Below are 13,235 nucleotides of genomic sequence, written 5' to 3'. Positions count from 1 at the left end.
TGCAACTGATTAGCTTGGTTCGAACTGGCCAGTTTAAGAGAAAATCGATTCGGATTGTTCGAGTCCTCACCGCACAGCCTACCAAGGAAAATGACAAATCCATCTTAGTAAACCAAGTACATATGATGTTTTATGAAAAAAAAAAAAAAGACTTCTATATGGTAAAAAAGCATGAGAAGACAAATGGACGACAGGACGAGTGTAAATTATGATTTACCTTTGCTTTATGTTTGATTTTGATTTGTGTGGTTGAGTAAAATGTTGATGATAGAACACTAGCAAATGTTAAGCCCTAACCTGGAGCCTAATGTGTCAATGGAATCCGAAAAAAAAAACAAAGCAATGGCAGTTGATTATACCTGAACACGGTGAATAAAAGCTGGTAATTACCCTCATACAAGAAAAAACGTCAAGTACTTGATGGAAGAAGAAGAAGAATGGGAAATTCAAGTACAGGATTGAAGGAAATAAAAGGAAATTCAAATGGTCAAATACTTGCGTCGACGCAGTTTTCAAGGTGCCAATGCGAGGGTAAGCGACGGATTTTTTTAAGTAAAACCCTAGATCCTAGGGTAGTTAGGAATGGGAACGGGGTGAGTTCGGGGCGAGAATCCCCAAATCACCCTGATCCTGGGAAAATAATCCCCCTTTCATCCTCGACCCTGATGGGGATGAATTCCCTAGAGACCCGGATTCCCAAATTCCCCATTTATTGAGAGAAACATTAAGACTGAGAGTATGAAAGATTGAAATTAAGAGAGAGAGAAAGAAAGAGGACCGTTGTGAGAGTTGAGGTCGATGATGAGAGAGAGTCTGAAGGGTGACGGCGACGATGACGAAGGTTGAAGGAAGATCTTTGTTCTGAGTATCTCTTCTCTTAGTTCTCTGGCCTTTGTCGAGACTCGATTATCTCTTCCTCTCCTCTGTCCAATGTCTGACGGGCAAGTGAGTAGTGGTGACAGTCAGCAATAACCGTCGGCGAATCGGCAATGTAGACGAAGCTAGGGTTTACTGGTTCAGTCGCCTCTCTTTGTCTCTTCTCTCTGTGACTCTGTCGAAGACTGGTTTAGTCGAAGGGTTTTCTTCAAATGTTTTACGAATAAATTAATAATTATTATAATTATATAATATATATTATATTATATATAATATAATTATAATATTAATTGAGAGCGGGGCAGGGCGAGGGTTGCATTCCCCATCCCCATCCCTGAACCCGATCGGGGATTCAGGGACCGCCCCATCCCCGACCTCGCCAAAGTGTCCCCCATATCCGACCTTGTCGGGTCGAGGAGCCCGGGTACCCGTCGGGGATGGGAAAAATTGCCACCCCTAAGGGTAGTTCCCTAGGTTATATAACCATCTTTCCTTAATAATTATTCATAATTTTCATAAGAAAATTATAAATTTCATGTTTAAGTCTAAAAAATCAACATTTTATGAGAAGAAAAGAAACAAAGTATAGAAAATTCAAAAAATATAGGGGCTGAACCCCTACTTTTGTTATAGGAAAGAAGAAAAGAAAAGGTGGAAGAAGAAGAAGAAGAAGACGTGGAAGAAGAAAATGTGTTGATTAGACAAAATTTTAAGTTCTTCCCTTGCTTATAGGTTCAAGTTTTGAAAATTTTGAGGGTTCAATCAAGGATCAAGATTTTGATACGATATGTTCCGTATCGAGTGTATTATATTGTATCTTTGGGGTTCCAATACCTGTTTACATGTGTTTTCGGGGACCCATTTTTTTAAACAATATATATTTAAAAATGAAATTAAAAACCAAAGAAATAAAAAAATAGGGGGAGTATCATTATAAGTACCGACACACCTCTACCAATACACAAAGGTGTATCGATACTGTGAACCATGGATTCAATACAACAGTTAGCAATGTTTGCATTGATTAAACCCTAACAAAATAAGAAAATAATAAAAAGGAAGTAGTATATAAACACATAAAATGAATATTCTGGCTTAATAATGTCTATTTTATAGTTATAATGTCAAAAATTTTAAAATCTAAAAGTATTTTATAACCCAATGCACAAAACTGCTAAGCGACTGGGCGAGCCGAGCCTCCAAGGGCACCTTGTCGCCTTGACAACTATCTCAATGCTTCTCAATCGCTCAGGGCAAAGTTCCTCTCAATCACTTTCGAAAGAGGAGAACGAAGAATGTTTCATCGAGTTTGAATTTTTGCTAGATGTTGGTGAAAAGTCCGAATAGACCAAAAGCTTCGGTTGTAACTTTTACGATCTTTTAGGGTCTTATCTTTTGGTCTAATGGGTTTTCATTATCCAAACAACAAAAGACAATTTTTGGTCTATCAGGCTTCTAAAAGCCCACTAGATCATTTAAAAATATTTGCGAGGGTCGTTTTTCTCCACCTAGGACAAAAGCAAGAAAGATTATTTGTATGGAAGGAGTAAAAAAAATAGGAAGTAAAATGATGTTTGCCTACTTTATAGTTTATATCAAGAGAATTTAAGATAGGAAGAAGTGATACAAACTACTTTACATCAGATCTTGGGGTGCAAAATTTGCATTACCAATGGGTAAATGAGAAAAAAGTGCAAATTTTTCGTCAAGTAAAGAATACAAATAACATTGAAAACAAAATTTGCACCCGGATCAGATTTGTACTACAACAAACAGAGCCCAAGTAAAAACTAGCGGATTACTATTGAAATACTTTTACGAAAGCACTTTTATAAAAGTACTTTACAAAAATACTTTTATGAAAGCATTTTTCTAAAAGTACTTTTATGAAAGTACTTCTATAAAAGAACTTTTACGGAAGTACTTTTATAAAAGTACCTTTATGAAAGCACTTTAATGAAGTACATTTATAAAAGTACTTTTACAAAAGCACTTTTACACATGGTTTTCGAACCACCCTTGACCCGGATAGTCAGATTATTCGGCCCAAGAACCATCCAGGCAACTGGTTCTATTTTACCCCAAACCTAATCCCTTGCCAAAAATTGTTGAATCGTCAACCCGTTAAACGGTTTTTGGCCTTTTTATTTTAATTGTTTTTTATTTTTTTTAACTTTTATCAAAACAGACCATCCGTTCAAACCGTTGACCCGGGAACCAATGGCCATAACGGTTCTGATTTCGAGTTATTTTTTAAAACATTGCTTTTACAAAAGCACTTTTATGAAAGTACTTTTATCAAAGTATTTTAATAAAAGCATTTATACAAAAATACTTTTACATAGGACACTTGCCGGTTTGAAAAGAATTCATTTAAAAAAAATGTTTGGTTCATAGAAATATTTTCTCATCATGCCTATTTTTACCCATTATTGTCCATTTTAAAATTTCATCCTGAGTAAGAATGAAAAAGAATGAGAATTGAACCAAACATGGCCAAAACAATTAGAGAAATAGAATATCTTTTTATTTTAACTTTAATTACTTGTTGGTCCTTGTTTCAATGGCTTCAATTACTTTCCCTGCTCCAGCGAAAAAGTGTATTTTACTACTTCCTAATACATTCTAAAAAGGTACATACCAAGCATCACATATGAATGTTATAACCAATTATCCCAAATTACACAAAACATATAAATTCTTCATACATAAATAGAGTATATGAAGGAAAACCATAATATGCTATTTATAAGATTGAATATGCTCTACATATCAAGAAAGAACTTCACCACAGGAGTACCCTTTACAAAGGCACTTCCTTCTACAGCAATCCAAAGATAAAACTATATAAACTGATTACCTTCAAAATGAAGATTTCAGCGGAAGGAAGCGCATCAGAATTTACAAGACCAAAATTACTAGAACCCACAAGCAAAATATTTCAGTGAGCAACATATCACAAATAAAGCTTAGTTCAATAGGGCTCATGGGAAGTTCAAATGATCTATCATTTGGATTCCTCAACTTTTCCCTTTGATTTTCCCTTTTTTTTTCAAGATGTATCAAGATTTCACACCAAGTATCTCTTTCAATCTTATTTTCCCCAAGATAGGATTCAATTCAAAAATATGACCACTTGAATCCATTATAAAAAGTTAAAGGGTGATTTCCCTTTGATTTCGAGCCATCCTAAAGAAGAAAGAGTCATTAACACTATGTTTGGTTTGAAGGAAAAAATAGGGAAAGGAAATGAAAGGTAGGAAAACGGAAAGCCTTTACAAATATTGTATGAATTTCCCTACCTTTTCCTTCAAACCAAACATAGCGTAAAAGCCTTAGACTCTAGTAGTTGGAATTGAGTTGTAAGTGATTTTTCATGTCTAGTAATTGATTGATTACCTTAACTAATCGACTCCTTCACTATTGTAGTTTGACAGACTTATCAACTAATCAACTCTTTAACTAAAGTAATCGACTCTTGGGTGAACCCGGAAATGTCATCTTTTATTAGTTGACTGGTTATCATAATTAGTCAAATGCTTGAGTATTGTTCACTAAACTAGTTACCAGTAATCAACTTCTTAGGTTCCTATAACCGAGATTTCTTAATATCTCAACTTCTCATTCTTGGGAATCAACTTATTACTCCCTCCAAAAGGTGTAAACATGATTTTCAACCATATTTTAAGCACAATATGATTTGGGGACATGCCTATAAGTATGACTAAACTAACCATTAGTCTCTAAGTCATTGGTTTAACCATGATTAGTCTAATATGAGTCCAATTTGAGAATTTTGTTATTGATTACATCAAGCTCCTAAATATATGATTTTTGATACTCTTTGAATTTGACTTTCTTCTTCTAATAAAAGAGTTTTCAACTTTTCTTTCATCTTTTCGTTCAAATACAAGAGATTTATGAGAATATCTGCACACTTGGATTCAAACCATATCAGTACTTTCAATGAGTTAGTTATCATTAAGATACAGAGGGCCAATATTATTTATGACAATCAAAGAACTTTGTCAAACTATTGGACCTAGTTTAGCCGAATTATGGGTGTTGATCAGGTTGGAAAACATTAATGGAGCATATTGGTCATTAGATATCTTTAGGCTTTGTTTGTCTGCAATGTAATCTCATTCCAGTTTGGAAGGATTACAATACCAATATGTAGAGTACAAAACCTTGTATTTTGTATTATTTTATATGTATTTGTATTATACATATTTGTATTTATACTCTTTCCAAACTGATCCATTAGTATAAATGCAAGGGAATGCAAACTAAAAAATCATAAATTTTGATCTATTTTTACTCTAGGCTTTATTTTACATCGCTTAAGATAAACAAACAAATCAATGTAAAATTTAAAATAAAACTAAATCAAAATATGCATCCAACTCATTTAATTTGCACTCTCATGTTTTTGCACCAATACAAATGAATTTGTATTCAACGAAACTAGGCCTGGAGAATAGGGAAAGTTCCCAAATAGTACCCTGTACTTTGGGCCTAGTTAGGGGTGGCCACAAGCCGAACTCTTCATGAGCTACTCGAGCTCGACTTGTGAAAAGCTTGGCTTGGCTCAATTTCAACCGAGATTCGAGCTGAGCTCAAGCCCAATTTATAGGCTCATTTATTAATCAAGCCAAGATCGAGCCTAATAGAGATCGGCTCACGAGCCGAGCTCGAATAAATAAATAAATATAATAACAATTATAAAATATAAAATTATAGAAAATAATATATACAATAAAAAATTTATATATATAATATTTTGGTTTTTATGTATAATAATAACTAATTATTATAATTCTTAATTTTTTAAATATCAAATAAAAAATATTTTATATATATAATTTTTTACTTTTATAAAAAAAAAAATTCTTAAATCAAACTCGAGCTTATGAGTTTTTTACTCGAGTTGAGCTCAAGCTCAAGGTACTAGCTTGAGCTCGAGCCTCGTACTATTTGGCTCAACTTGGCTTGAATCCACCCCTAGGCCTAGTGCCACTTTGGTCTTCAAACTTTAAAACGTTACAATTTAGTACTCAAACATTCAAAGCGTGCCAATCTGGTACTTGCCATCAACTAGTCTGTTACTCTCGACCGTTAAGTGGCATTTGAAAAGGCATAATCCCTTTGAGTGTCATTTAATTCTCTTTATCAACCATCTAAATGTTGACAAAATGAACCATCCAAAATCCTTGTCTCTTCTATTTAAGAAAGTTGGGGTCACATCTCAGTGGACATTATGGTGACCCTAACTTTCTTGAATAGAAAATGCAAGGATTTGGGATTGTTTATTTTGTATCAACATTTGGATGGTTGGTAAAGAAAATTAGATGACACTTGAAAGGCACTTGTGTCTTTCTAAATGCCACTTAATGGCTGGTTAACGAGCTGGGCTGGTTAACAATAGGTACTAGCTTGACTCGTTTTGAAAGTTTGGATATTGAATTATTGCATTTTAAAGTTCAGGGACCCAAGTAGCACTAGAACCAAAGTACAGGGTGCTAATAAAAAATTTTCCCTAGAGATTATGTATAGGGGTGTAAGAATATAATGGATTGAAACAAAAGGATTGATGGGGCACGACTAATTATATTTGGTTTTAAAAGTAATAGATATGTTTACTTTTGAAGAAAGAAAAAAAAAAACTTATTAGCTATGTTCTAAATTCAAAGCCAAATGAAATTGGGAAAATTAAGTTGCAAAGTGTACATGTAATTGAAGTTTGAATATGAATAGAAAAGTGGCATATATATGTTCAATTCAAGGAGGAAAACATCACAAGAAAATAAATAAACAAAAACCTATACTCCACTATTTAGTTCATGCATAGTTATAGGAAACAATGAATCTTTTTCCCATAACAATAGGGTCATCATCATTGATAAAATTTTATAACATTTTTTCAGCTACTAATCAAAAGTCAAGTCAAGAGATCAATGCCAACAATTCTTTGAGTAAGCATGGGGAAGACAAGGCTAGGGCTTTGACCATAGCACTAAAGTTGTTGGGCAAAAATTCTTCTTCAATTGTAGACAATCCCAATAGTTGCTCTGGTAAAATTTCACAAGCAAAGGAAGTCATTTTCTATGCACATGACTTTAGAAATTGACACATAACATACTACTCGAAAAAGGATGTGAGCTGAATTTCTCGTTTAAAACATTAAGGTTGCATTTGTTTGCGGTGTAAATACTGGATTGGTGTTGTTTTACATTTCAGTCCTGTTTTTTAGCCGTTTGGATGAAACATAAATGACCATAAAAACAATGTAAAAGTCTATAGGTTGAGTTTTACATTATAATTGAGGGAAATTTATATTTCATAAAAACAATGTAAATATTTATTATATCAATAATCACCACTTTTTTTAAACCAATAAGTGCATAACTCTATGATGTAGAACTCCTTTGGTCCGATATTCACACCGTATTCAACGCCTAAGGAGATGTTTGGCTCCAACAACTTTTCTGGGGAAATTAATACCACATTGGCACCAAGTTGGAGACTCCACTTTAACCTTTGAGACAACTGTTTCAAATGAAACACACATTGGAAATTAGGAAACACACTTTCCATGAAAAATGTTTGACATTTTTCTTGCTACAATGGATCCAATGTATCCTGCATATATACACCCAAAATTTTGGTTAGGCTTTGTTTCTTTGGTAAACCCTAATCTCTATTTTCGTTCAATTGAGAGGAGGAAGACACCATTAGAATCTAGAAAAAATTACAAGAAAAACGAAGTAGCTTCTATATATTGATTACTATAGAAGCAACTCAAGTCTTAATAAAAAATAGTAAAAATTGGCCCCGACCTAATTATTAATCAGGACAGACTGGTATAAACAGTAAGAATTAGACTAGTATAATTAGTCTGTTGATTCGAATCTAGCCGGTAGACCTAACCCATTGACAACTCTATAGCCCATACAATATGGCGGATTTAGAGTGTCCAATTAGGTTAGTTGTGTGTTTAGATTCATTGTGTATATTAGTTTTACACCTTCTCATTCTCGATAACATTGTAGAACCTGAACGTTTTCTTGATTAATCAAAAGTTAAGGCCCTGTTTGAGAGGCCTCAATCTTTTGTTGAGTTGCTTCGAAGAGGCAGCTTAAAGAAGATTTAAGGGAAAGTCATTTAAGTGGATGAAAAAAATTCAATTAGGGTTCTCTGGATTCTTTTTTCACCAAGCATTGTTTTACACTTTTCTGGTGGACCTTACCTCACAAAGCCAAAAATAGCAATGCGAAGTTTTCCGAATGGTGCTAAGTGCCTGTTTTGGAGGGATGAATGATATCAGTTGCCTCTCGGAGACGGGAAGAAGCCTTTTTTCTGACCTTGAGCTATAGTGGAGACCATTACATTTATAGAAGGTGACCAATACACTGAAATGACAAGTAACAGAAAGATAACTTCTTGGTGATCCTTATTCATGGTTTTTTGTTACATTTATAGAAGGTGACCATTACATAGAAATGATCATGCCAAGATGGCATGATTACAATGATTATGACAACTCTGTTCATAACAGTCTTAGAATCATAACTAACTCAATCATCGCTCATTAGGTTGCCTCCTCCAGGTGAGGCCACGTGTCCCTCTAGACCAACCAATCGTTTCATCATCCTCCTCCCCCTATCATCAGCCTTGTCTTCAAGGTTACAACTAGAGAACTTTCTGCAACTCGTTCCAAACCTCCCATATAGCATCTTCTGGGGAAGTGCCTTCCCATGTGATTTAGACTTCAATTGTTGCCTTATTGCCTCTTTTCACCATGCGTCGTCCCAAGATAGAGATGGGGTTAGGGTGAAGAATACCATCTGTCAAAAGTGGGGGTAGAGTAGGTAATGTTTGTGCATGGTCCCCAACCTTAGCCTTGAGCCATGATAAATGAAACATTGGGTGAACCTTACATCCTATAGGTAGTTCTAAACGGTAGGCCACTTGTCCAATCTTCTCTATGACCTTGAATGGTCCAAAATAGGATGATAGCTTCTGTGTTCTATGGAACTCTGTTTATAAGTTGAAGCCTTAGAAATGCCATATCTCCAACCTGGAAGCTTCTTTCAGTTCTTTCCTTATATGTAATTATTTTCATTCTATCTTGAGCTGCATTTAGATTATCTTTTAATTTCTTCAGCACCTCTTCTTGTCCCCTGTGAATTTCCTCCACTGATTGAACCTGGGTAGTTCCTTATATATATGAAATCAATGTTAAAGGTGGATACCAATAGAGAGCCTGGAAGGGGGTATACTTGGATGTTGAATGGTAAGTGATGCTATACCACTATTCAGCTAAGGGAAGCCATTTGGCCCATGCATGAGGTTGGGTGCTGGGAAAACACCTTAAATATGTTTCTAAGGTGTGATTTAAGACCTTAGCCTGCCCATCTGACTGAGGGTGGTAAGCAAAACTCATGTTGAGGCGAGTTCCCTGGATTCGAAATAACTATTCCCAGAAGTTGCTGGTGAAGGTGGGGTCCCTATCACTCACCATAGATCTTGGAAGTCCATGAAGCTTTAACACTCATTCAGTAAAATCTCTAGCAACCTCTTGTGCAATATAGGGATGAGAGAATGACAAGAAGTGTCCATATTTTGTAAACTTGTCAATTATCACAAGAATTACAGATTTCTTGTTCCAAGTTGGCAGTCCTTCTATGAAATTAAGGGAGATGTTAGTCCAGGTTTGTGATGGAATGGTCAATGGCTACAACAACCCCAATGTGGTAACATTCTCTGTTTTGTTTCTCTAGCAGATGTCGCATTCCTTGACTCACCTCTTAATCTCCTTTTGGTATCCCTTCCACCAGCACACCCTCCTCAATCTTTGTATGGTATTTAAATACCATGAATGCCCTCCTTTAGGTGTCTTGTGAGCTTTCACAAACAATCTTCTTTGGGATTGGTATGTGGGGCTAAGAACAATATGACCTTGCTTCCACAAGAGGACTGCCTTCCATTCATATGGAGAATTCATATCTCTGCCCCCAGTGATAAACTTCGGTAGATAGGTATCAATTGCAACTTTGCAACCTCCTTCTTTAACTCTTCTTTCCAGCTAGGAACTTGAGCCGTGATTGCCATTGGCTCCCCTTTGGCTTGCCTTGAGAGGGTGCTAACCACTATGTTTTCTTTTCCTCTTCGATACTTGATCTCATAACCATATCCAACTAATTTACTAAGAAGCCATTGTTGGGTTGGTGTGGTCAAATGTTGTTGTAAGATGTAACCAAAAATTTCATGGTCAATGAGAATGCTGAATCAAATTCCTAATAGATATGGCCTCCACTTTTTAACCACCACCACTACTACCAAGAGCTTCTTGTCATATGTTGAAAGATTCAAGGCTTGCCCCTTCAATGCCTTGTTGAAGAATGCCAAGGGTTTTCCATTTTGTGAAAGAACAGCTCCTAGCCCATGCCCACCTAGCATCAGATTCTAGAGTAAAAGCCTGGCTAAAATTTGGAAGAGTTAACACAAGGGCTGATGTCATTGCTTCCTTCAAGGCCTTAATGGCATCTTCTCTAGAGTCATCCCATCCCCATTCATTCTTTTTAAGCCTTCTAGTGAGTGGTGTTGCAATCAACCCATATTTTTTTATGAACTTGTGATAGTATCCTATCAATACAAGGAACCCTTTTGTCTCTTTAATGGTTTGTGAGTTAGGCCAAGAGACTATGGCTTGAATTTTAACTTGATCAACTACAACCCCTTGTTGCGAGATTACATGTCCAAGATACCCAATGTTCTTAGTGGTGAATTGGAATTTACTTTTTTTGGCATACAACTTGTGGTTTCTCATAATTTCTAGAATTGCCCTCAAATGTCCAAGTGCTCTTCTTGAGTCTTACTATAAACCAGGATATCATAAAAAAATACCAATATGAATTTTCGTAGATACTCCTTGAAGACATAGTTCATTAGAGGCTAGAAGGTAGTTGGGGCATTGGCAAGCTCAAAAGGCATCACCTGAAATTCAAAATGCCCTTCTGAAGTGTGGAAGGCAGTATTTGGAATATCAATGGGGTTGACCCGCATCTGGTGGTACCTAGACCTAAGGTCAAGCTTGGAGAAAATTCCGGCATCATGGAGCTCATCTATTAGTTCATCAATAACAGGTATAGGAAATCAATTTTTAATTGCCATGCGATTCTAGGCCCTGTAATCAACACAAAGCCTCTAACCACCATAATTTTTCTTAACCAAAGGAACCAATGATGAGAAGGGGCTAGAGCTCAGCTAGATAATATTTTCAAAAACAACATTTCAAAAACAATATTTCAAAAGCCTCTAACCACCTTCCTTCAGCATTTCAAAAATAATATTTTCAATTTTCTTTCTTTGGGCATGTGGATACCTGTAAGGTCGACTACTAATGGGTTTCCCTTCTTCAATCAAAGGTATAGAATGGTTGCAGTACCGATGAGGTGGAAGCCCAGTTGGGGGCTGAAAGACATCCTCAAATTCTATAAGCAGGGCTTTAGTCTAAGGGTCTACATCAGTAATACCTTGAGGTTCTGTTATGTGTCCAAGTTGCATGAGGAAAATGTGGCCTTCCTTCATTAGTGACTGTAGGGCCTTCTTGGCTCCTAGCATCCTTAGAGATGGTGAATTGATACCTCTTAGTGTGTGGGTGCCTAGTTCTTCTGTGAATTGTAAGGTTAAGTTTGTTAGATCCCCAACCGCTGGCCCTAGTGTTGTGAGACATTTGGTGCCTAAGATAGCATCATAACCTTGTAGTTGAAGTAAATGAAAATCAACAACCATAGTACCTCCTTGAGCTTTGATGAGTACTTGCAAACATTTTCTAGCTCCTTCTAAGAAGTCTCCGTTGGCTACTGTCAACCAACATTATGAGTTGTTGATCACCCAACATACCTTGTAACCTCATCATGTGTGACGAGCTGCCCTTTGATATGGAATGAAGAGAGATCTTAGGTGTATCACTCTTTGTCTCGTTCATCTAGTCTTCCCCTGAACCTTCATCTTCACCTATCTCCTCATCCTCCATATCACCCACAATCCAAAATAATTTATGATTTTTGCATTTATGTTGTGGCATATATTTTTCGTCACAATTAAAACAGAGACCACGTTCTCTCCTTTCATGGGCTTTTTGCAGGAGAGAGATGCTTCACTTCTAGCAAGACCTTGGTGCTAGTGTTGGTTAGAGCCTTAGCCGGTATCCCTATTGTACAAGGTTTCCCTGGTTTAGGCTTTCTTTGTCTCCTAGCCAGCCACTCTTCCTCTTCCAAGCGAGCCAACCTTAAGGTTTTGGCAATGATGGATGGCTCAAACTTAGCGACCCCAACCTAATTTCAGGTTTTAAGCCGACTACAAAACACCCAACTAGATAGTCCTCTGACAACCCCTTGACATGGCAAGAGAGCATATGGAATTCTTTGGTGTAATCATGCATAGAAGAGGTTTGTATTATCTTGGACAATCGCCTCGCTACATTCTCCCCCAAGGTTCTGTTAAATATGTCATCGAGCTTAGATGTGAGTTGTTGCCAACTGGGCTGAGGGTTGCGTTTGTTGAACCAGCAATACCATTCAACAATGTTCCCCTCAAACCCCATACTTGCTACAGTGAACCACCAGTCCTTAGGGACTTCATGAAGAATAAAATACTGCTTGGTTAAAAGTAGCCATCCATCCAGGTTTGCTCCCCCAAACTTAGGTATCTCTATTTTAAGTCGCCGTTGTGGAAGAAACTGAGACCCCCTGTGTGTATCGAACCGTTGGGTCGCGATTAGGAGCCACAACTCCATTGGAGGCTTATCTCTAGCTTCCCACTTGTAGCATTGAGGAAGTTGAGGCGATCCAAACTCTCTGCAAAACAAGCCTTGATGTCATTCTGGTTACTCTCCAAGTTATTGAGACGTTCTTTAACTTCGCCCATTCTCCTGTCTTCTTCGTCAACCTCCCTTGGCTCTGATACCAAAATGATATCAGTTGCCTTCCGGAGACAGGAAGAAACCTTTTTTCGACTCCGATCTATAGTGGAGACCACTGCTCACAAGGGAAAAGGCAACAAGTAACAGAAAGATAATTTCTCAACGATCCTTATTCATGGTTTTCGATTACATTTATAGAAGGTGACCATTACAATGAAATGATCACGCCAAGTTGGCATGATTACAATGATTATGACAATCTTCATAACGATCTCAAAATTGTAACTAACTCAATTATCACTCATCATGTTGCCTCCTCTAGGTGAGGCCATGTGTCCCTCTGGACCAACCAATCATATCACTGAAGTTTAGCGGCTTTTGGATTTTCAAGGTGGGCCTTATATGGGATTGCCTACTGGCTATGTTTGGT

The sequence above is a fragment of the Nelumbo lutea genome, chromosome 6 (assembly GCF_056320005.1).
Source record: "Nelumbo lutea isolate HS-2025 chromosome 6, American lotus-T2T, whole genome shotgun sequence".
NCBI classification, from domain to species: Eukaryota; Viridiplantae; Streptophyta; class Magnoliopsida; order Proteales; family Nelumbonaceae; genus Nelumbo; species Nelumbo lutea.
Note: the sequence above shows the minus strand (reverse complement) of the source record.